This window comes from Grammomys surdaster, unplaced genomic scaffold, assembly GCF_004785775.1.
Source record: "Grammomys surdaster isolate TR1022 unplaced genomic scaffold, NIH_TR_1.0 327, whole genome shotgun sequence".
NCBI lineage: Eukaryota > Metazoa > Chordata > Mammalia > Rodentia > Muridae > Grammomys > Grammomys surdaster.
This window is the reverse complement of record NW_021604746.1, coordinates 730,291-756,661: the sequence shown is the minus strand read 5'-3', so window position 1 is coordinate 756,661 and position 26,371 is coordinate 730,291. Positions and strand designations below refer to the sequence as shown.

Sequence of the window (26,371 nt, the reverse complement as noted above, 5' to 3'; positions counted from 1 at the left end):
ATTCTGTTAACAAAATAACATTAATCTCACCTCTGTCTACAGTTTAAGTGATAATTTCTTACATTTTACATTTACATGTTACATATATAACCTTTAATTTGCTAACTTCAACTCATATTATTATTCACATTCTTCACTCAGGTTTCAATGTAGAGATAATCCATTATCTTAAATTAATAATATTTTGCCATATTATGCTATTGGCATGGCTTAATGTTTATTTCACAAAACAGAATAGATCGTAGTATATTAATCACTTGTAATGGGGTCAATGCTATGTTTGTAACATGAGCCACAGTAGGTATCCTGTGCTTGTGTTGTCACAGAAGCATTATTGTACTTTCCAAATTTCCCTGGGTATGAACCCACAAATACGCAAGCACTTTATGCCCCATTTAATTATGTTCATGTGTGTAATTTATACCATGATGGTGGCTGCCCTATAGGATGAATTTTTACTATAGATTTTTTTCTGGATTGGTATTATTGTATGTCCTGTGCAAGAATATGTGCAGTGCAGTCTCAGCCTCATTTTCCCATTCAAGATCTCAGTCTGAGGTGAGGAACTGACAGTATGGCCACCAGTGAGTTAGCTGTAGGAGTGATCTTCTTGTCTCAGACTGTGATTGGAGTTCTGGGGAATTTCTCTCTTCTCGGCCACTATTTGTTTCTTTACCTTATAGGGTACAGGTTACGGTCCACAGACTGGATTGTAATGCACTTAACTGTAGCCAATATCTTAACTCTACTGTGTAAAGGAGTTCCCCAGTCAATTGCAGGTTTTGGTTCAAAAGACTTCCTCAATGATATTGGATGCAAACTAGTTTTCTCCGTTCACAGGGTGGGCAGGAGTGTGGGGGTTGGCAGCACCTCCTTCCTTAGTGTCTTCCAGGCCATTATTATCAGGGTCAGGAATGCTAAGAGTTCAGACTTAAAAGTCAAAACACACAAATGCATTTGTTATTCTGTGTACCTGAGCTGGCTCATTCACTTTGTTATAAAAGCAGTGTAAATCTTATGCACATGAGGGCAAAATACAGCAATGAAAGCACAACTGAACTAAAATCTTTTCTATACTGCTATTGGGACTGTCATGACAAAACCAGAGACATATTTTATGCAGCATTGTTGTTGGCTCCTGACATTATTTTTCTAGGGTTCATGGTCTGGGCCAGCAGCTACATGGTTCTCATCCTATATAGACACAAGCAGAAGATGCAACAAATGCCCAGGAACAAGGTGTCCTCAAAATCTTCCCCTGAGGCCAGAGCCACCAAAACCATCCTTCTCCTGGTTTGTACCTTTGTTTCTTTTTACACACTCTCATCTCTCTGTCAACTCTTTGGGGCTTTATTGTACAAGCCCAGCTGGTCTTTGGTGAATATTACTGCAATGGCCTCTCTGCTTTTCCCCACTGTTTGTCCCTTTCTGCTCATGAGCCGTGACTCTCGAATATCCAGCTTCAGCCTGCCTTCAACAAGAAATAGAACTTTTCCCAAAACCTCTGATGATGAGCTTAATTGAAAAACTAATGAGCTCTTAATTGGTTATTGAGTCATTAATTGAGAATTTTTCCCATAATTACAAAGTCACCCCATGTGAATGGGTATGCTATTGCACACAAAACTGTAGATCACTATACTTGCAAGTGTGTTTGCATACACACATATTTACACATATATGTAATTGTGCAGCATTTTTACACAAGCATGTGAGAATGTGTATACTGCAAGTATGTTCATTGTGAATTAAGAGATATATCTCGATGTTCATGTAACATATGCAAATTTAGAGGTCATGATGAGAAATGAAAACTAGGTGTTATGCTAAGGTAGTTGTTAAAATTTTCACAATATCCCTTTTCTGATATGATTTCTGATTCTTTGACACTGAAAAACGAAATAACTTTTAGCTGATTCCTATGTTTATATTTGGTATGATTACTGGTACTTCTGCATATTATGTGACATTCCATTGTTTTAAAATGAAAGATAAAATTATTGAGCATTTCTGTCTCGGCAGTACATATGTAATATTGCAAATTGTTTTCCTTGTTACTCTGAGTGTTTAAATGCAGAATTGTGCCTTCGACACTTTTCAATGTGCAAGTCAGTTAATTTGCAAGTTGAAGAACGTTCCCAAATTGGACTTTGCTCTGCAGGCATTTCTAAAATAGAAATTAATGTAATCATGCTCAAACTTACTACCTGATACCCATCCAGACACTATCCTAAACAGAAGGACAGTGTGAACTCACTGCACATAACCCTTTAACCCATCTTTGCTTCACAAAAATGAAATATTTCTGTGTGTATGATCTATAGTTGATTTTAAAATTTGTGTTATACTTATTTGTTACTGTGTCTTTACACATTACTGACAGATGTCACCTGTGTAAATATTAGGAAAGAAACATGGCCTATGCTTAGTTTGGTGTGAGGAAGATGGCTCATGATTTAAGAATGTGTGCCGCTTTTACAGATTTTTAGGATCAAGGACCTACATTCCTCAGCACATTACTGCCTGTAACTAGATCCAGGGTATCATATTACATCTTCTGGATTCCACAGGCACTAAACCACATGCACAAACTAGACACATGTGTACATTATATATAATCAACTAAAATAATACTTAAATGACCTTTGATTTGTTGATCCACATGTTCTCTGGTTTGGACATTGTCTCTGTGTCTCCTGGGTACCATGTGTTAAAAGCTCAGTTTCCTCTGTCATAGTGTTGAGGTGGAAGAAGTATTCTATGTTCCAGACCCTTTTTTGCTGCCTATCTTTCCATGTGTGCTCTTTTTTTTTTTTTTTTTTTTTTGAGACAGGGTTTCTCTGTGTAGTTCTGGCTGTTCTGGAACTCACTCTGTAGACCAGGCTGGCCTCGAACTCAGAAATCCGCCTGTCTCTGCCTCCCAAGTGCTGGGATTAAAGGCGTGCGCCACCACCGCCCGGCCATGTGTGCTCTTTTGAACCACTTCTGTAACAGCAATTCTTGTGCTTTGATGCTTCACTGTTGATGGACAGATTTATCAGTACACTTGTTATTTTTCTTAAGGAAATGCATACCCAAGGTGATGGATTTTGTTTAGGATACAAAGAACACTTAAATTAACATTTAATTTTCAGTGTGAAGTAACATTGATGGACAGTGACATATAGGTTTTTCAACATGTTTTGGTGGTGTCTATGAACAATTACTGTGTTTAATTCATCTTCATAGGCATTTATTGGCTTAGATTCACAATGTATTCGAAGAGGTTTTACATATGGCTCTGTAATCTTCACTTAAGAAGATGCTCTTGATTTTTAAACAAATATCTCTCATTTGTAAGTTTTGGTTTGTTACAAATATATTCTTGTTATAAAGCTCTCCCTTGTTTTCCTTCTGTGTCTTCTACAATATCAAGATAGAAGAGAAATAGTGTTTTTCAGGAAAGTGTTTCAGGTTTGATCTGTTGCTATGTATTGTAATGCTAAATTATGTACCTGAAAGTCTAACCTTATGAGTGAATTCTCACATTTACAAGCTTCTGCTGTGCAAACTTTATTCATTGATTTAAGACTACTAGTTATTTAAAATTGGCTATAGCCAATTACTGGAAGAATTAGAGGTAGGTGAGTTTAGAGTTAATTGTTTGGGAGTGGAAAACAGAGATGAATTCGAGAAGGAGGAAGAATGAGAGGAAGGAGGAAACCCACGATGTAGCGTGATGGACCATGAGCATGTGGCTAGGAGAAACAACAAGTATCTCTGGTACATCACAGGGAAGGTTCCAGGCAAGTAGATAGAAAGGTAGATTGGGAGTAACTCCCCTCCCCCTAGTAATTGTTAAAGCCAAATAAAATAACCATAGTCTGGGTCTTATTTATTTGTAAGCAAGTTGGGTATAAGTTTTATTGGTTATACTACAGTATGAGCCCATAATTACTTTTGAAATACTACTTTATTATCTAGGAAATCTTATACCTATAGGCAATATCAAAGAGGATATACATAAATTCAAACATATTTCACAACAGAATCAACCATATTTCAGCAATTACATATGGCATGTCGTTGCATTCATGTTTTTCAGAAACTGCCCACACATGTCATATAAGTGGTGGTGAAATGTTTGAAATTTATTGATAATTGTTAGTGATGTAAGTATTGGTTGATCTTTTTGTCTGGGGTGTAGTAACACAGACACAGAAAACTGAGATTACAAACCTCCTCACAGTTGCAGGCAACCTGTCCTTCTTTCCCTAAATTTACATGACTTTTTTTCTTATGATCATTCACGTCTTTATACTGACTGAATCGAATACACAACGTAATAGAGATTATCATGAAGACACACTGTCATAGAATAAGTTCCTATTTCAGGAAGACACACATGTGTGCAATGATGGTTTAAAGAGTTAAGCAGTGTAAATACTTGGGCAGTCAGGGAACTTAAGCAGTAGGGGCATTTGGGAGGCAGAGACAGATGTACCTCAATGAATCTTAGGCCAGAATGATGTTGTACTTAGAGAGTTCCAGGACAACCAGGGTTGAATTCAGAGAACTTTGTCTCAAAAAGGCAAAGAAACAATAAACACTAATGCAGAGTATAAAGCTTAGTCTGGGTTGATGTGTAACCTCGTGGTGCCTGATGCCACTGGCGCACTGGTCAGAGGAGGCAGAACTGGGTGTCCAAAATGGTGGTACACAGTCCCTGTTTTCCTCTGCGGGACTGGAAGGGAAACAGATGGGATTTGGGATGAATGTTGTCATTCCTGGGAGTCAGAAACTGGGGGCAGATTGGTGGGTGGGGGTGGAGTTCGTCAGATCTATCTCTGCTAGTCAGATAGGGGAGGTGGAACCCTGGAGGAGCAGAACTGGTCTGAATGGAAGTGAGGGTTGAGTATACAAGTAGGGCTGGAAAAGAGAAGGCTTCCTTGGGGCTTTTAGGTGGTGCTCTTTAAGACAAAGGCCTTTCCGTCAGTAGTCCTTAATGAAGAGATAATCCTTCCTTGTTCATACTAGTTTATTTGATGGTGGAGTTGAATGCATAGATTTTATTTGGGTTAAGCCATGAATTAAATACCTTTTCCAGAAAGGAATACCCAGGAAGGGGAAGCTCATTGGCTAAAGGATCAATATCTGGATACCTGGATATCTGATATCTGGATACCTCCCTAATGTGGAAAATGATTTCAGGTGTTTATTCTATGTGACCTAGTATCCATAGTTGTCAGTAGGGTGTCTTGGTTATGTGTTACTGAGCCACTCCTCCCCTGCCATTCTCAATTCTGAGATTCCTGAGGTTTGAGTTCATCCAACTGTAACATTTCTTATGCCTCCCTGGTTACAAGGGCCAACATGCTCTATATGATGACAAGAGTTTGAATTCTACCTATATATTGTGAATATCTAAGGTTCTAGATTTTAATATATAGTATCTGTATAAATGAAAACACACACTATTTTAAGGCCAATTATCTAAGCATATTTATAGAAATCATGTTTAAACAATTCAAGTTGTGCACAAAATTCATTAAAACCTACAAATATTTCAGGATCCACACTGAGAAATAATCCAGAAAAGGAACAACTCATTATTGTCTTATGATTATGATGATGGTGATAAATAATAACAATAACAATGAAAATAACAGCACTAATACTATAGAATCCTAGACACAGAGGCGAAGGACTTCTGCAGTGAAATCTATGGAGCATCAAAGGAAGAATCTGTCTGGTCTTAGAATTCTTTATTCACTCACATAACTATTCTCTGTGGTTTCTGATAAACATTTCAGCAGCCGAATCTGTTTTATTTTTCTCAACTGTGAGGACCTTTCTGCTAATTAGCTGTGAATCCAGAGAATGCACCCAGTATATTTCTTAGTTGAGGAATGGATACTTTTACCTCCATCACCAACATGTAAATTGAAAGTGTCTGAACATTCTTATGTATGTATTTCTAATTTGTATATACAGTCAAGTGCACAGAAATAAAAGTATATTGTAAACATTCGTATGTCTTGATACAATGGTTTATATATGAAAGATGTGTATCATCAGTGTTTTTGTACACATGGCCCTGGTGGCTGACACAGGATCATGATTATTATGCATCAAGTCACTTATGAAAAATTGATGGTGACATATGCAAGTTGCAAAAATTAAAGCAAACCAAATATAAATGTAGACTATAAAATATAAATTTTACACTTTAAAGCATTAAAAATTTCAAAAGCAATTGACTGCTTTAACGAAAACTACTTCATATTTTCGCAGTGTGTGTGTATGTTTAACTTGATAGTCAAAATAGACATCATTCTTTTACTCTTCTGTTTATTGGTTTATATATATATATATATATATATATATATATATATATATATATATATATTCTTGAAAGCAACATTGAAGTGAATGTAGGATACAAAAAGCTTCAAGGATAAAGCACAAAGTTGCCTGCATTGCAGTTTGTCACCTGGATTCTGTAGCCTTCTCAGTTGATTGAATTGGTCAAAATATCCCAACTATTATCATACAGAGATTCACAAGATGATTTATAAGATGTGTCAAGCCTTCCTCATCAAGGGTGGTAAGCTGATCAAGAACAATTCTTCTTCTGACTATGACCTGCCTCATAGGAGGATCAAACAACTGGGTGACTTGTCCACTATGCTGAGGTGACCAATGACTTTGTCATGATGAAAAGTTGTGTAGAGGGGAGGAAAAAGTGAGTGCTTACCCTCTATAAGTTCTTGTTGTTTAAGATCAAACAAGGATCTCTGATTAGATTGACGTGAAATTCATTGCTGCTCCCTCCAACATTGGCCATGGTTATTTCCAGACCATGGAGCAAAAAAAGCATTTGTGGGATCACTTAAAAGGGATGCAAATAGGAAAATTCTTAATGACAGAAGTACATTGAGGTATACTGATAGGTAGAAATATTAGATGGCCTATAAATCTGTCCTCCAGTTGCAACTACAATCACCTTTACAAGTACAATTGTAGATAATAAGAACAAAAATATATACAGAGACTTATGAAACATAAATTGAAGTCAGAAGACATTAAGGGTCTGTCCCCTCTAAGACAAGAAGTGACAAAAATTTGTTTAGCATATATTTTTACATTTTATATGTTTATTCAAATGTATCAAAATAAAGAAAATAACTTTACAACTAATATAACACATTTACAAAATGAAGACTCTCCTGGTAGATTAATACTAAATTAAAAATGATTTCAAGGATTAATGGAAGCCTTATCTAGGGTCATCAAAAAAAAAAACATGGTAAATCATGGGTAAAATAGTCAATTAACAAACCATGTTCAAAAAAATGTAACAAAAAAATTTCTAAACCTCAGCTAATGCAGAGACTAGAATTGGGGAGTAGACACAAGGAAGCAAAACTCCTGATCAAAAGACATGGATGAGTAACTCAGAGAGCATTACTAGTGATAAAATGGTATAAAACTAGGCCACATGAAATTTCAAGGCACAAATGTTATTAATAACGGGGCAAGGAAAAATTTCCTGGAAATTTAAGAGGAATGTGCCCAATATATAATAAATACAACATGAGTTTTTTTAAATCATGAATTTTTAATCAAACAGAAAAAATCCAGTAAAATAGAGGTGTGTCACAGTTTGATTTCTATTGCTGGGGTAAACATTGTGTCCAAAAGAACTGGTTAAAGAATGAACTGCACTCAACTTCTGCTTACAATCTATTGCAAAGTAAAGTGAATGCACAAATTCAGAGTAGGGACTTACAGTCAGAAAATAAAGAATCCATAAAGAAACACTACTTAGTGGCTTGCAGTCAATTTATTGTTCAGGTTGCTTTCTTATAAAACTCAAGACCACCTAACCACAGTATGCGTCATCAACAATGTGCTGAGCCCTCTGACATTTATTATCAATCAAGAAATACCATATATAATTGTCAACAGACAATCCGATGGTGGGATTTTCACAACTGAAGTTACCACTTCACAGGTGATCATAGTATATGTCATGTTAATAAAAAAATTGAGCAGTAGTGGAGATGTGGAATTCAAGTGATGAGGAGGGAGTAAAACTAAAAATAGATGAGAAGAATGGAGACACTTTTAATCATTGCCCAAAAGTTACTGAAGTTTTCATTTGTAATTCAACCTGGAAGTCATGTACCTATTTTTGTCATAAAGACATTTTCTCAAAACTAATTTTTGTGGCAGATGCTTGCAGCTAAATATTGAACTGATCATGGGGTCCCCAAGGGAGATGTTAGAGAGAAGAGTAAAGGAGTTGAAGGGACTTGTGGTCCCATAGGGAGAGCCACAATACCAGCACACCAGAGCTCCCAGGGTCTAAACTGCTAGCCTGGGGACACACATGGAGGGATCCATGGCTTCAGCTGTATATGTAGTGGAGGATGGCTTTTTTAGGCATTAGTGGGAGAGGAGGGCCTTGGTCCCATGAAGAGTGGATGCCCTGGCATGGGGTAATTCAAGGACAGGGAGGCAGGAGTAGGTGGATGGGTGGGGGCACATACTCATAGAAGTGGAGGAAGGGGAATGGGATAAGGGGTTTCTGGGGGGGATAGGGAAAGGGGATAACATCTGAGACAGAGATAAACTATCCAATAATAGTAAAAAAAAACAGATAATGGACTGGAAATTGAAGTCAAACATTTGAAATTTTTTGTCAACAATTTAATATTACCCATATTACTGGGATTCCTTATAACTGTCAAGGACAAGGGACTGCAGAAGGGATCCATGAAACTTTAAAATGATATCTTCATAAAATATAAAAGGAGGAGACATATCCTTGTATAATATAAATTTATTTAAATATTTTTTTATTTTAAATTTTTTAAAAAAAAATTTGGATGCCAAGGAACTTTCTTCTGAGTGTTTATGGCACCCTACAACTCAGCATACTTATGCCTCGATTAAAGGGAAGGATCCACTTACTGGTATATGGCATGATTCTGATCGGGTATTTAATATGGGGAAGAGGGCATGTGTGTGTTTTTTCTGCAGGATGATGAAGGAGTATGGTGGTTGCCAGAGTGATGGATGAGACATACTGATGCCACAACAAAGAATGAAGCTGACCTGTAAGCTTGTTGACTGCCCTGACAATGGTGACTGGAAAGCTGTATTGGACATATGTTCCTGACTCACCTTTGCTTGCCTATATCCTAGATGGGACAAGCAGCCTTGCCTCAAGTTTTTAGACCCTGTGAGACAGAGAATCAAAAAGAGAAATTATAATGATTCTTGTATTTTTTCTTAAATGTGACCAGTTATTTGGACTGCTCTAAAAATCAAACAAATATTGAAAATAACAGTCTTCATTTGGAAGTCTGAATCTGGACAATTTCAGAGACATATTTGGAAGTTAGCTGCAGTTCTCTTTGATGTTATGCTAGCAAGAGATAAAGTTGGGACAGGATCTGGATTTCAAACAAGTGTCAGTACCTGTCTTAAGGCTCTTAATTGTCATGTTAAAATGACTTTTGTTTCTTCTACAGTATTTAATGTAAGTTGCATTTATTGTGCACTTTCTAATTTTGTTAGTGTATTGAAACCTGGAATGTCTGTTACAGAGGTCTATCAACAAGCTTTTGTTTTATTACCCTGAGTATTACTGGACCCTGGTATTCTGAAAAAAGAAGCTTGCAAGTACTGGAAGAAGTGAGTCAGGCTTTAAGCTTGATTATTGCTGGTATAACAGCTTTAATTACATTAATTTCTAGCACCACTGCTTCTGCAATTGCTTTGACACAAGAAGTTAAGACAGCTACTTTTGTTAATCATTTACAAAAAAACAAAACAAAACAAAACCTGTTACTAATGTGTTGAGTATACAAGAGGATTTAAATAGGCTTTTGGAACTGCAGTTTGATGCTCTTTATCCTATTTAAATTATTGGAAGGAGGTTCAGAGTTTAAGAGTAAGGATCCATCTTGAATGTCATGCTAAATACCAGTGGATTTGTATTACTTCTAAAATTTACAATGATAGTCATAAGTAGGAAAAAGTTAAAAGTCACTTCCAGGGTATTTGGCATAATTCTAATACCTCTCTGGATGTTTCAACTTTGCATAGTGAACTTATAGATTTAAAGAATGCTGCTCTGCTGAATGTTGATACTGCAGAGACTGTTGATAAAATTATCTATGGCCAGAAATCAGTATTTCTATTTTGGTCAAGCTTCAAGAATGGCATATATATATAGCTTAATCATGCTAGCCCTTTTTGTTCTGGGAATACTTTTATTCCTGCCCATCATGTTAAAGCCTGTCTTTAACAGCATCAACATGTTGGCAACCAAAGTACATGACTTGAAACTGAAAATGGAACCACAGACAGTTATAAAAGGCTGGCAAGCCAAGAATGAGTAAGATTCTTCATAGAGCCTTACCAACCTAAGAGAGAAGTGCATTGCTTTTGATAATGCATATTCCATGATGGGTAATGAAGGCATTCTTATCAGAATGACCTAAGACAGGCTCAGTTTTGTTTATGAAATAAAAAACAGAGAGAGGCAGAGAGCTTTTGGGGTGGCTTGGCAAGAATCTGACATTGGCCAAGGACAAGGATATGGGCTGCTTGGCAGGAATCTGACATTGGCCAAGAACAAGGAAGTGGGATTCAGGCGGGAATCTGACATTAGGCTGGAACAAAGAAGTAATTTCAAGCAGGAATCTAAATCTTAGGCTACAACAAAGAATTAGGCTTCAAACATGAAAATCACTTTGGTCTAGGACAGGGAAGTAGGCTCAGTTATTTTGGTCATCCGGATAAGCCCTCAAAAATAGTGATCATGGGAGTGATCACAGAACTTTGTTTATTGCCTTGCTTGTTCTTTGACTATTTGTGTTTATTTTCTTGCTTGTTCCTTGATTATTTGCATCTATTGTATTGCTAGTTTCTCAACCTAGAACTGACCTTAATATCTGCATGTAATATGACCCTCAACTTTTGAAGCCTCTTAGGGCCCTCAAAGGTCTCAACACATGCTTTCAATTCCTCAAAATTTTACTGCTAATGATCAGCTGAGTTGGGACATCTCAGAGGTTTGGCTGAACCCAAAACCTTTCTCCTGAATGTAGATTTTTAAATTTTTCTATGCAGCTGTATTTCAGTCATTTCTGTTTCTTTCTCATCCTCTCATCCATGTTTTCATATGTAACAACTTTTATTTATACATTCTTGTATATTAAACTCATTGGTTCAGACAGTTGGACATTAATGTGTTTCATCAGTTTTCTATTTGTAGTAAGTAGAATTTTGCTCATATTTTTCCCAGAATGGCATCTCATATCAATATCTATGACTGAAAGACAATGTAAAACGGAATTTATTACCAAAGATTTGTCATTAAAGTTATAATTTTGATGCCTTTTTTAGTATGAGGAACAGGACAGTTTTCACAAAAGAGATAAAAAGGACATTAGAGTCCAATAGTAACATGTCTGTAAGAGTCACTCTTACCACCACAATTTTATACAACGGAAGTACTACTTCCTGGAATGGAACCAAGTATTCTATAGCCCTTTCATCTCTGTCTCTAGACTTATTCTTTGTTTGATCACATTCTGTTTGTAGAGGCTCTACTTCTACTATACCATCACTCCCTGGGGATCCCATACTTTGGTACAGACATAATCTTTCTAGTTCATTTTCACAACACTTTTATCCTTTCCTCCTAACCCATTCCCATTCTTTCTGTTACCCACTGACCTGCTGAAGCACTCTCTATCAGGGACTTTACTGCCACCAAGCTTACCTGGTAGCCACAGAGGGTATCAGCAACCAAAGAAAGAAACACCAACACAACAAAGAAAGACCTGATATCAACACCAAAAAAACATAGCAAACATCATAATTCTACATAGGTAAAAACACAAACATAAACAGCCAAGACAATATGCCTCCACTAGGACCAGGCAATCATACTACAGAAAGAAATGAAAAATCAATACAGCTGAAGCACCAGACAACAACTTCAGAACATGAATTATGTATATGTGAAAGAACCTTAATAATGTCTTGAATAAATTCCTTACTGAACACTGAGAAAACACAAAGAAATTGTTGAACTAAATGAAAAAGAAAATCTGGCAGCAGATGGAAATGAGTACAGAGACTCATACTCAGTCATTATGCAGAGATAGTGTCTAAATTGGAGATCTCCACTGGATGCTCCATCTCAGAGTTCAAGAAACCCTATGTAAAAGGGGAAGGTAAGATCATAGGAGTCAGAAGGCATGTAAGACACCAGGAAAACATGGTCAATTGAATAAAATAAGCAAGGCAAATATGGACTAACAGAGACCAAAGAAGGAAGCACAGGGCCTGAAAAGATGTGCTCTAGGTCTTCTGTGTATATGTAACAGATGCTATCTTGGTGTTTTTGTGGGAAAAAATACCTAACAGTGGGAGCAAATATGTCTCTGACTTCGTCTGAAACTTTGACTATTTCTGTCCTATTAGGTTACTGTATTCAGCATCAGTAATAGGTCTTTTGCCTTGTATTATTGTAACTTGTTTGATAGTATTGTTGGCTTGCTCTTTTCTGAAAAGAAATGTAGGATGATTCGATCAGGGGGAAGTGGAGGAGGGGAAAAACTGGAAGGAATGAAGGGAGGTGAAACTTTGGCTCAGATGTATTATATGAGGGAAGAATCTATTTTCCATAAAAATAAAAAAAAATTTTAAAAATGAAAATATTTCAAGCCAAGAAAATAAAATAAGAACCATTAAAGAAACCACAAACTGAAAACAAACAAACAAACAAACAGAAACCTTAAAGTAAAAGTAATGATGAAGTAAATAAAAAATCTCATACTCAGGCTTATCAACATAGTAGAAGATACGAAAAAAGTTAGACAAGGTAGAATTGAAGAAAGAACTAAAGGAAGCATAGAGGAAATGGATACTTGAAAGAAAATGCTAATTCCAAAACATTCCAGAGAGAAAACATCCAGGAAATCTTGGACTCTATGCAAAGACAAAATATATAAATAACAAAAGCGTGAAAGAAGAAATGTCAAATGCCCAGAACATAGTTTTAATAAAATCCTCGAAAAAAAATTCCCAAACTGTAAGACAGAGCTGATTTTTGAGGTAAAGGAAGCACACAGAACACCACATTTTAAAAAAAGACCCACAAAAGAAATACCCTGTGAAACATAATAATAAAAACACTAAAGAGAAAGAATAAAGAAAGAATATTAAAAACCAAAAGAGAAAAAGACAAAGATATATACATAGGTAGAACCATTGGAATAACAACTTCTGAGTGGAGATTCTAGAAGCTAGGATAATCTGCACAGATTTTCTGCAGATGACAGATGTCAACAAATGAATACAAAAATTATCCATCACATGAGTAAAGAATATATATAAAACAAAACAAAAATAAGCAAATCAGCTCTAGAGGATGCAATAAACAGATTACATCAATCTGAAAAGGTTACTCTACCCCACAAGACACATAAATATATAATCATAAAACAGTAAATGAAAAGGGAAAACACACACTATAACAAGAAAATAAAAGGAATAAGTAAACATTGATCGTTTATAATTCTGAATATTAATGGTTTAATTTCTGCATTAATACAGATTTACATATTGGGTTAGAAAACACGAAGAAAACAGGGAAGCAGAAAGGCTAACGGAATATCTTTACCTCGCCTTCTGCTCTTCCAGTCTCAATACCCAGTCTCATTCCCATCTCTGTACCAGAACACCTGTTGTGCTTCCTTTTTCTTCTCTGACCCCAGACCAAGAGATCATTAAAAACTTCACCTCCAAATTTCCTCCTGCCAACTCAGTTAAGTCCTACATCTGATACAGGGCTAATATTCAATATATACAAAGAATACAAGAAACTAGACATCAGACAACCAAATAACCTTATTAAAAAATGGGCTACAGAGCTAAACAACAAATTCTCAACTGAAGAAATTCGATGGCTGACAAGCACCAAAAGAAATGTTCAACATCCTTAGTCATCAGGGAAATGTAAATCAAAACATTCCTGAGATACCACCTCACACCAGTCAGAATGGCTAAGATCAGAAACTCAAGTGATAGCAGATGCTGGAGAAGATGTGGAGAAAGAGGAACATTCCTCCAGTATTGGTGAGATTGCAAGCTGGTATAACCACTCTGGAAATCAGTCTGGTGGTTTTTCAGAAAATTGGACATAGCATTACCTGACAACCCAGCTATACCCCTTCTGGACATATACTCAGAAGATGCTCTAATATATAACAAGGACATATGCTCTACTATGTTCATAGCAGCCTTATTTATAATAGCCAGAAGCTGGAAAGAACCCAGATGTCCTTCAACAGAGAAATGGATACAGAAAATGTGGTACATTTACACAATGAAGTATTACTAAGCTATTAAAAACAATGAATTTGTGAAATTCTTATGCAAATGGATGGAACTAGAAAATATCATCCTGAGTGAGGTAACCAAATCACAAAAGAACACACATGGTATTCACTCACTGATAATTGGATATTAGCCCAACAGCTCAAAATATCCAAGATACAACTCACAGAGCACATGAAGCGCATGAAGAAGGAAGACCAAAGTGTGGGTCCTTTGGTCCTTCTTAGGAGTAACAAAATACTCATGGGAGAAAATATGGAGACAAATCGTGGGACAGAAACTGAAGGAGAGGCTGTCTGGAGACTGTTATACCTGGGTATCCATCCCATGTGCAGTCACCAAAGGTAGACACTCATGTGGATGCCAGGAAGTGCATGCTGACAGGAGCCTGATACAGCTGTCTCCTTAGAGGTTTGCCAGACCCTGACATATATAGAGGCAGATACTCACAGCTAACCATTGAACTGATCTTAGGGTTCCCAAAGGAGGAGTTAGAGAGAAGACTGAAAGAACTGAAAGGGTTTGCAGCCCCATGGGAAGAGCAACAATACCAGAGTTCCCAAGGTCTAAACCACCAGCATGGGAGCGCATATGGAGGGACTCATGGCTTCAGATGTATATGTAGGGGAGGATGGCCTTGTTGACCATAGATAGGAGAGGAGATCCTTGGTCCCATGAAGACTGGATGCCAGTGTGGGGAAATTCGAGGGTGGGGAGGTGAGAGTGGGTGATGGGTTGGGGCACATCCTCATAGAAGCAGGAAGAGGGGGGATAGAGGGTTTCTGGTTTGGGGGGAGGAATGGGGAAAGGGGATAACATCTGAAATGTAAATAAAATATCCAATTTTTAAAAAGTTAAAAAAAAGTATCCCAGCCCCTAACAGCAGCAGGCATTCCCAGTTAATGCAGCAGCTGATCATAGCATGAAAAAAGCTAGGCTAATTGGAGACTTACTCCCCTCCCTCCTCTCCTCTAAACCTAATACCCTAGTCTCACCCCTAAGTCTGCAGCTGACCACCTCAGGTAGCCTTCCTCCTCCATCAGCTTACATTTTCTGTGGATGCTAAAGACTTTTCCCTATGCCCAGCTAGTTTTATGTCAACTCAAAACAAGCTAAAGCCATCTGAAAGAAGAAAAGCTCAATTGAGAAATTTTCTCAGTAAGATCCAGGTGTAAGGAATTTTCTAGATTAATGACTGAAGGGGAAAGGTCCAGTCCATGGTGAGTTGTGCTATCACTTTGTTCTATAAGAGAGCAGGCTGATCAAAGCCATGGAAGAAAGCAAGTAAACCACACCTCGTCTTGGTCTCTGCATTAGCTCCTGCTTCCAGGTTTTTGCCCTATTTGAATTCCTGTTCTGATTTTCTTCAATTATGGATGCTGAATTGTAAGTGTAAATCAAATAAACCCTTTCCTACTAAAGTTACCTTAGGTCATACTGTTTTATCATAGCAATAATAACACTAACTAAGGATACTATTAACTCCCCATCTGCACCTGTTGTCATAATAATGGCAGGAAAGGCATATCAACTGTAGAAATCAATCCTGAGATGAAATCTCACAGGCCTTGATTCCCAGACACCTTGCCTACTTCTTGATCCATGCAAAATGGTGGACCATCTCAGGAAAGACATCTGCTAGCTTTAGCTTCTCCTAGACAGATGATGATGATGATGATGACGACGGTGACGATGATGTGTGTGTGTGTGTGTCTGTGTGTGTCTGTGTGTGTGTGTGTGTGTGTGTGTCTGTTTTGTTTTGATTTTCTTATGCATTAGATAGAGTATGGAGCTGGATGGGTAAGAAGTAGAATCATCAGAGAAAGCTCAGGTGAGAGAAAGACTAAGTAAAATATATTGTAGAAAAATATCATATAAATATGATATAAAAACCAAATAAACAAACAATTATGGTGTCTAATACCAGAAACAAGTCATACTTATATTCTAGGGCATATTCTGACTCAGAAGCAAGAAACTCAATGATACACAAAATGGTCACTGCTAATACTTCTCATGTCAGTTCTCAGTATTTCCCAATCATTCACTGTAACACTCTTCCAGCCTCCAGAGTGCATGGATAGATAATGACCTCTCTCATATATTCTCTAGTCCCTTAAATAATGCAAAGAGTAATCTGCTTAATGTTGCCCTAGATAAAAAATTCTCAGAAAAGTTTTTGCCTCGTCTTTCCTCTGATACTGCAGGTGAAATGATAATTATGGGAACTCCATATTAGAAGATAAAGCTCCCAGGCTCATTCATTCCACTCTGTGCCTTAATTGGATCCTATATGTGTTCATCAGCATGTTTTTTTTTTCATGTATGTAAGTGCAAAATACAAGAAGAATAACATAAAAATGTAAAAGACTTGTTATATTGACTTACCATTCACTTTGACAAAACCGTTTTAATAAGGTATGCCATAATGCAGTCAGATCTGGATTTAATTTTTATCAGTATCGTTCTCTAGGCCAGAAGTTCCATGTTATCCACCTTACACAAGCACAAACAGAGAAGGCAATACATGACCAATACCAAGGTTTCCTCCATTCCCTTCCCAACACATCCAACACACTAAAACGTGAGAACCCATTCTTACATAATCCAATATAGTTAATTAAAAAGTAAAGAAACTATAAATTTATAATTTATTTATTTTGGATGAAATTATATATACAGAATTTATGGATGTTACTGAATGAGTAATGACTACATTTGATTAAATCTGTGTTCTGTCCTCATATACACATACCCAAACTATACAGTCACATTACTGACATCCAGGCTTTTTATTACTCAGCACAATTTAAAAATGATGTATTACAGTATGCTTTCAACTTGTGAGAGTGTAAAAGACACAAGAGAAGTGTGTAAGAACTTTCATATACATCTCATATGTGGGTATACAGTTCATTAAGTCTCAATGAAGCCTCATATTATCCTTGAATGACATGGAGGAATCACCATGCCAGTATTCTGTACTGATTGGATCACATGTAGTATAAATATCTTTCTGGTTTGTGTGTCAAAGTAATACTCGCCTCTACAAAGAGCTTGGGAGCACCCAGTATGATGTTTTACTCACTAAAAGTTCTTCTTATCAAGCCTAGAGACAAGATTTCTGTCCTATAAAATATGCAGTAAAAAAAATAACAGTTGCTGAATATTGTACTCTGACAAATCACCCACCCTGAAAACAGCATGCCAAGGCACACATACATACAGGCACACATAAATACACACACAAAACACACAATATAATATGGAGACGTGTATATGTACATGTATATACACACATATGTACATATAAATTGTACATACATACATACATGTGAAGCATTATTTCTCTATATTGTATGATTTCTGGTAAGTACTGTCATTAGGCTTTGTTTAAGCTTTGGGAGAATTCAGCTCTTAAACCATTTTGTTCTGTAAATGTTTTACTAGTGTAAGTATATCATGACTGTAAATATTTATTCAGTTAAATATTTTATGACCCTTTTCTTTCATGTTTTTCAAAACTGTTTTAAACGTCCAAACATAAATTCTCTCACTTTGAAAATTGTAGGTTATCAGAGTTTGCAAATTGATTCATTTCTTTCAGATTCATCAGTTTATCATTTTTAGTTTATAAGTTGTACTCTAAAATGTTTTTTAAAATACTTTGGTTTCTTTTGTAGTGTCTTACTTCATATTTAATTTTGATTATTTAAATATTTTCTCCTTTATTTACTTGAGCTAAGGTTGATCAATGATGTTCTCTCTCCCCTCCCCAAGAATCTCCTTTGTGTTTCTTTGTTTCTCTGCATTGTTTTTCTCATTTCTGTACCACTAACTGCTTAGTGCAGTCCTAATGATTTCTGTCTTCTAGTAAGTTTTGGTTTGGTTTATCAGTACATATCAGAGTTGTAATCTCTCTGATCATTTATTAAGGTTAAAGTATCCATCTTAAGGAAGATTTCATTGTGTTCCATATATTTTGATATGATGGGCATTTACTATTATTCTGTTCAAATAATTTTTAAATTCTAATAATTTGATTTTGTATTTTGGACAGTTTTGTGTGTGTTTATAATAAAAGTTAGTAGTTTTCATGCTCTTCTCTTTTTTTCCCACCAAACCGCTGCTTCTAAAGAAGTCCCACTCCTCCTATGCTTATCTCCTACTTGTGTATGGAAACTGAGTTTACTTAGAGTTGCTTGCATAGGCATGAATGTGAGAATTTATATTGGTGTGATGCAATTTATCAGGCCTACAGCAAGGGAAAACAAAACACTCCTCTACTCAGCCAACATTAATAGTTCATAAATGATCAAGGAGGGTGGAAACTCATAAGTCTTTCAATTGCACATGAGGATATGTTGGCTTTGGGAGACCAATTTTGTGCAGGTAACTATGCTATAAGACTTCTCATGAGTGCAGGTGTCATTTTTATGACTATAAAGTATTTTGCAGCTTTCATACTCTGGTTCCTCTAAAGTCCTTTGTTAAATTTTGCTGAGTTTGTACATTTCCTGCCCCCCTCCATGGCTGTTGATTTCTAGTGTATGTCATTCTAGCAAACAAAATCGTAGAAAACATCAAAACCGTCATTTATCCTAATGATGCAAGTTTGGTTCATTATTTGAAAACACATTAACATAATCCATGATATAAACAAACTCAAAGAAAAAAATCACATGTTCATCCCATTAGATGCTGAAAAAAATTGACAAAATGTAATACCATTTCATCTTAAAAGTTTTGGAGAGACCAGGAATTAAAAGCCCATACCTTAACATAATAAGAAGCAATATACAGCAAACCAAAACCTAATATCAAATTAATTAGAGAGTTACTTGAAGCAATCCCACTAAAATGAGGGACAAGACAAAGATGCCCACTCTTCCAATATCTATTCTATATAGTATTCAAAGTTCTCACTAGAGCAATAAGACAACAAAAAAAGATCAAGGAGATACAAATTAGCAAAGAAGAAATCAAGGTATCACTATTTGCAGATGGTATGATAGTATAAATAAGCAATTCCAAAAATTCTATCAGAGAACTTCTATAGCTGATAACTTTAGCAAAGTGACTGGATATAAAATTAACTCAAATAAATCAGTAGCTTTTCTTTATACAAATAATAAATGTGATGAGAAAGAAAATAAGGAAACAAACACCCTTTAGAGTAGTCACAAATAGTATAAAATATCTTGGGATAACTCTAACTAAACAAGTGAAGATAAGTATTGTTGTATTGTTGTGTGCATGAGACCTGTTGGTTGATGTGTGGGTCCCACCTCTGTCACACCATGTGGCTAAGGCCTTTCATGGGGACAGAGGCCTGGGAATTTGACTATGTTAACACCATGCTCTCACCAGGCAGACATCAGTCTATGTGAAGCTGGAGAACTCTGCTCAGGGTGGAGGACCACAGTCTGAGGTCCCACAGAGAGCCAGAACTCTTGGCTTGGGAGTTCCTAGATGAAGGAATCAGCTGGTTTTCAGACATTTGGGCTCTCAGGCGCTGCTGGTGGGCTGTGGAAGGGCCAAGACCAAAGTGGAGGCATACAGGCTAGATTGGCCCGCCACCAAAGGAGGGAGAGGAGAAGCTCTGACTGTGTCCCTTGGGGATGAGAGTTCTTGGCTGGGTAGTGACTGCTCGCTTGGCTAGCGTAGCTGGTGGTCTCTGTGGTTGAAAATGTAGAGAAGTTGTCAGCAGGAGATTAGGCAGAGGCTCTGTAAATTGAGGTCTTCTCTACTGTTCCCCATGATGAGTCCCAAAGAAGAGAAATAGTCCTTGGTCTTAAGATACTTATTGTCATGGTGGAAAATAGATGAAACTATACCTCTATATTTTCAGGTTGGGCTTGAGGTTAAATACCTTTTGCAAGGAGGAGTGGCTGGGAAAGAACATTTAATTGTCTACACCCCTCTGGCCTTTAGGTACCTCATTAATATGGAGATCAGTCTTGAGGCTCCAAGGCTTGTAGTGATGCCTCTACCTGTGGAGGGCCTAGTGGGTGTTGTCTTATGTGCCTGATAGGTGCCAGATCGATGGAGGTCTGTGGCCTTATGTCAAGAGTATGGAGTTTGGGAGCATGACGAAATGCATGCCATCCCTTAGGATCACCTGGGGTTTCAGGCAATTTCTAGCCAGTGCTCGACCAGAAACCATGCTGTCCTTTCACGGTCCTACACAGTATGACAAGACCTTCAAGACTCTGAAGAAAGAAATAGATGAAGACCTCAGAAAATGGAGAGATCTCCCATGCTCATGCATTGCTAGGATTAACAGTAAAAATGGCCATTCTACCAAAAGCAATTTACATATTCAATGCAATCCTCACCAAAATTCCAACACAATTCTTCACAGACATGGAAAGGGAAATTCTCAATTTCATATGGAAAAACAAAAAAATCCAGGATAGTGAAAACAATTCTTAACGATAAAAGAACATCTGGGAAAATCATCATCCCTGACCTCAAGCTGTACTACATAGCAATAGCAATAGCATAGCAATATCATAACAATAGCAATATGCATGGTATTGGTACAAAGAGAGATAGATGGGTTGATCAATGGAATAGATTTGAAGACCCAGAAATAAAGCCACACATATATGGAAAATTGATCTTTGACAAAGAAGCCAAAAATATACAATGGAAAAAAAATCTTCAGTAAATGATGCTGGTCTAATTGGCAGTTGGTATGTAGAAAAATGAAAATAGAGCCATATTTGTCACCTTGCACAAAGTTCAATTCTGCATGGATCAAGGACCTAAACATAAAACCAGATACACTGAATCTAATAGAAGAGAAAGTGAGAAAGAGCTTTGAACTCATCAGCCCAGGGAGAAATTTCCTAAATAAAACTCCAAAGCCTCTAATATAAAGAACTGATAAATAAAACCTCATGAAATTGAAAAGTTTCTATAAGGCAAAGTATATAGTCCATAGGACAAATCAGTAACCTACATATTGGGGGAAAAATCTTCACTAATTCTACATCCAATGGAGGGCTAATATCCAAAACATATAAAGAACTCAAAAGCTAACCACCAAAAACCCATACAACCCAATCAGAAAATGGGGTATAGAAATAAACAAAGATTTCATAATAGAGGAATGGCTGAGAAGCACTTAAGGAAATGTTCAAAGTCCTTAGTGATCAGGGAAATGCAAATCAAAACGACCCTGAGATTCTATCTTGCTCCAATCAGAATGGCTAAAATCAAAACCTCAGATGACAGCACATGTTGGTAAGAATGTGGAGAAAGAGGAACACTCCTCCATTGCTGGTAAGGTTTCAAACTGGTACATCCACTCTAAAGATCAATCTAGAGTTTCCACAGAAAATTGGAAATAGATCTACCTGAAAACTCAGCAAAATTACTCTTGGGCATACACCCAAAGTATACCCTACCATGCCACAGGAGCATATGTCTCACTGTCTTCATAGTGGCTTTGTTTGTGACAAGAAGTTAGAAACAACCCAGATGTCTCACAACAGAAGAATGGATACAGAAAATGTGGTCAATTTACACAATGGAATACTACTTAGCTATTAAGAACAAGGACATTCTGAGTTTTGCAGGCAATTGGATAGAACTAGAAAATATTATGCTGAGTGAGGTAACTCAGACCCAAAGCATATGCATGGTATATACTCACTAATAAGTGAATATTAGCCAAAAAAAGTACAGAATACCCAAGAAGCAATCCACAGAATTTAGGGGGTTTAACAAGATGAAAGGCCCAAGTGAGGAAGCCTCAATCCTACTTGGGAGGGAGACAAAAGCAATCACTGGAGGGGGTAGGGAGGGAGGTACCTGGGTCGGAAAGGGGACAGAGAGGGAAAGAGGGGAACAAGATGGGGTGAAGAGGACTGAAGCACTGAGGGCCAGCAAAACAATGGAAACAGACAACCTTGGATGGTGGGAGGTGGAGGGATCCTCCAGAATATACCAGAGTCCTGAGAGGTGAGAGACTCTCAAGACTCCAAGGGAGGGACCTATGAAATGCCCTACAGTGGGGAGAGGGAACTTATAAAGCTCTCTTCCAGCAGAAAGACAAGGCATCAAGTGAGGGATGGGGTTGCCATCCGACAGTTAAAACTCTGACCCAGAATGGGTCCTATGTAAAAGAACTGCAGGGACAAAAAATGGAGAAGAGCTTGAGGAAAGGAAGATCTAGAGGCAGGCCCAAGTTGGGATCCAGCTGGGAGATGGGGGGAGTAGGGCCTTACTCTATTACTGATATTTTGCTGTGCTACAAAAAAAAATGCCCATCATGACTGCCCTCTGAAAGACCCAACAAGCAGCTTAAAAAGTCAGATGCAGATATTTACACCAAACCAATGGACAAAGCTACTGACCACTGTGATTGAATTAGGGGGAAAAAACTGGGAGAAGCTGAAGAGGAGGGTGACCCTGTAGGAAGACCAGCAGTATCAACTAACCTGAACTCCAAAGATCTTTCAGACACTGGGCCACCAACCAGGCAGCAGACATCAGCTGATATAAGGCCACCAACACATATACAGCAAAGGACTGCCATGTCTAGGTTCAGTCAGAGAAGACGCACATAACATTCAAAAAATTGGAGAACCCAGGGAGTGGTGACCTCTGATGAGGTGATAGTTGTGGTGTGGCGACATCCTCTTGGAGACAGAGGGAGGAGATGTGGTGTGTAAAACCATCAGGGGATGGCCTGGAGAGGCCTAAAATCTGGACCGTAAAAATAAAAAAAAAAATTAAATAAAAATGTAAAAGACAGGAACCGAGGAACAGCCTGGCATAGGATCCATCCAGTTTCCATCTGTGCCTGGAGCTGACCCTGTCCCACAGCTCTTCATACACAGATCCAGTCGGGAGAGAGCAGCGCTCCCAGGAGTGCTAACACACCTGAGCACACAGGTAAGACCACCACTTCTGCTCAAATTCCTGGCCCAAGAGGGACCTGCCCAGAGCCATCAGGACAGAGGAATCAAAGACCAGCCCAGGATGGGATCTTTCCAGTTTCCATCTGTGCCCCAGAGCTAACCTTGTGCCACAGCTCTCCATACCTGGGTCCTGCCGGGAGAAAGCTGGTCTTCCAGGAGGGCTGACACACCTGTGAACACAGGTAAGACCACCACTTCTGCTCCACAGGACCAGCCCGAAGCCTTCAGGTCACAGGAACCAAGGAGCAGCCTGGAACAGGATCCTTCCAATTTCTATCTGCCCCTAGAGCTGACTCTATGCCACAACTCTTCATACCCAGATCCATCTGGAAGAGAAGAGGAGGTCTCATAGGAGTGCTGACACACCTGAGAACACGGATGAGACCACACTCCTGCTCAAATTTCTGGCCCAAGAGGGACCTACCCAGAGCCAGGCACTGGAACCAAGGAAAGGCCAGGGACAGGAACCTTCCAGTTTCTGTCTACTCTACCCTTACACCCCTCCCAGAGCTGAATCGTTGTCACAATTCTCCATACCTAATATCCTCCCACAGAGAACTGGTCTCCAAGAGTACTGACACACTGGCTTACAAAATGGACAGACCTCATTGAGAGACAGCAAGACCAGCTAACACCAGAGACAACCAGATGGTGAGAGGCAAGGGCAAGAACATACACAACAGAAACCAAGGCTACTTGGCATAATCAGAGCCCAATTCTCCCACAACATTAAACCCTGGATACCCCAACACACTGGAAAAACAGACTCTAATTTAAGATAATATCTCATGATGATGATAGAAGACTTTAAGAAGGACATAAATGTCTCCCTTAAAGAAATACAGGAGAACACAGGTAAACGAGAAGAAGGACTTAAAGAGGAAACACAAAACTTCCGTAAAGAATTAGAGAAAAACACAACCAAATAGGTGAATGAATTGAACAAAACCATCTAGCCTCTAAAACTAGAAATAGACACAATAAAGAGCTCACAAAGGGAGACAACTCTGGAGATAGAAAGACTAGGAAAGAGGTAAGAAGTCACACACACAAGAATCACCAACAGAATATAAGAGATAGAAGAGAGAATCTCAGGTGCAGAAGATACCAAAGAAATCATTGACACAATAGTCAAAGAAAATGCAAAATGCAGAAAGCTTCTAACCCAAAACATCCAGGAAATCCAGGACAAAACGAGAAGACCAAACCTAAGGATAGTAAGTGTAGAAGAAAGCAAGATTCTTAAATTAAAGGGCCAGTAAATATCTTCAACAAAATTATAGAAGAAAACTTCCCTAACCTAAAGAAAGTGATGCTGATAAATATATAAGAAGCCTACAGAACACCAAATAGATTGGACCAGAAAAGAAATTACTTCCATCACATAATAGTCAAAAAACCAAATGCACAAAAAAAGAAGGAATATTAAAAGTAGTAAGGTAAAAAGCTCAAGAAACATATAAAGGCAGACCCATCGGAATTACAACACACTTCTTATCAGAGATTATGAAAGCTAGATCCTGGGCAGATGTCATACATCCCCCAAGAGAACACAAATGCCAGCCCAGACTACTATACAAAGCAAAAGTATCAAAAGTTCTCCATAGATGGAGAAACCAAGATATTCCATCAGAAAAGCAAATTTACATAATGTCTTTCCACAAATCCAACCCACAAAGGATAATATATGGGAACCCCTACATAAGGGGAAACTAATCTTTCAACAAACCCAAAAGAAGATAGCCACACAAACATAATTCCACCACTATAACAAAAATAACAGAAAGCAACAATCACTTTTCCTCAATATTTCTTAACATGAATGGATTCAATTCCCCCACCCCCCAAAAAAAAGATAGACTAACAGACTGGACATGTAAACAGGACCCAGAATTTTGCTGCATACAGGAAACACACCTCAGTGACAAAGACAGTTACTACCTCAGAGCAAAAGGCTGGAAAACAATTTTCTAAGCAAATGGTCTCAAGAAACATGCTGGAGCAACCATTTTTATATTGAATAAAATAGACTTTCAACAAAAAGTTATCAAAAAAGATAAGCAAGAACACTATATACTCATGAAAGGAAAAAATTAACCAAAATGAACTCTCAGTTCTGAACATCTATGCTCCAAATGCAAGGACACCCACTCATAAAAGAAGCATTACTAAAGGTCAAAGCACACATTGCACCTCAAACAATAATAGTGGGAGACTTCAACAACCCACTCTAATCAATGTACAGATCATGAATAAAGAAACTAGAGACACAGGGAAACTAACAGAAGTAATGAACCAAATGGTAATGAACCAAATGATTTTAACAGAATATGTGTGTGTGTGTGTGTATATATATATATATGATGACATTTCATCCTAAAACTAAAGGATACACCTTCTTCTCAGGACTGAATAGTAAATTCTCCAAAATTGATCATATAATCAATCTCAAAACAGGCCTCGACAGATACAAAAAGATTGAAACAATCTCATAGACCCTATCAGATCACCATGGATTATGGCTGGTATTCAATTACAAAAACAAAAGAAGGGCCACATACACATGAAAGCTGAAAAATACTCTACTCAATGATAACTGTGTCAAGGAAGAAATAAAGAAGGTAAAGACTTTTTACAATAATGAAAATGAAGGCACAACATAACCAAACTTATGGGACACAATGAAAGCAGTGCTAAGAGGAAAACTTACAGATCTGAATGCCTCCAAAAAAAAAAAAACTGGAGAGATCATACACTAGTAGCATGACAGCACACCTTAAAACTATAGAGCAAAAAGAACCAACTACTTCCAAGAGGAGTAGACTGCAGGAAATAATCAAACTCATGGCTAAAATTAACCAAGTAGAAACAAAAAGAACTAAACAAAGAATCAACAAAACCAGATGATTCTTTGAGAAAATCAGCAAGATAGATAAACTCTTAGCTAGACTAACTAGAGGGCACAGAGACTGTATCCAAATTAATAAAATCAAAAATGAAAAAGGAGATATAACAACAGAAACTGAGGAAAT

The 26,371-nt window shown here is 37.6% G+C and overlaps 1 pseudogene; it reads left to right on the top strand.

Annotated features, from left to right (window-relative positions):
• The first annotated feature begins 553 nt into the window (after nt 1–553).
• On the top strand, nt 554–1,524 carry LOC114630104 (annotated as a pseudogene).
• The last annotated feature ends 24,847 nt before the right edge of the window (nt 1,525–26,371 follow it).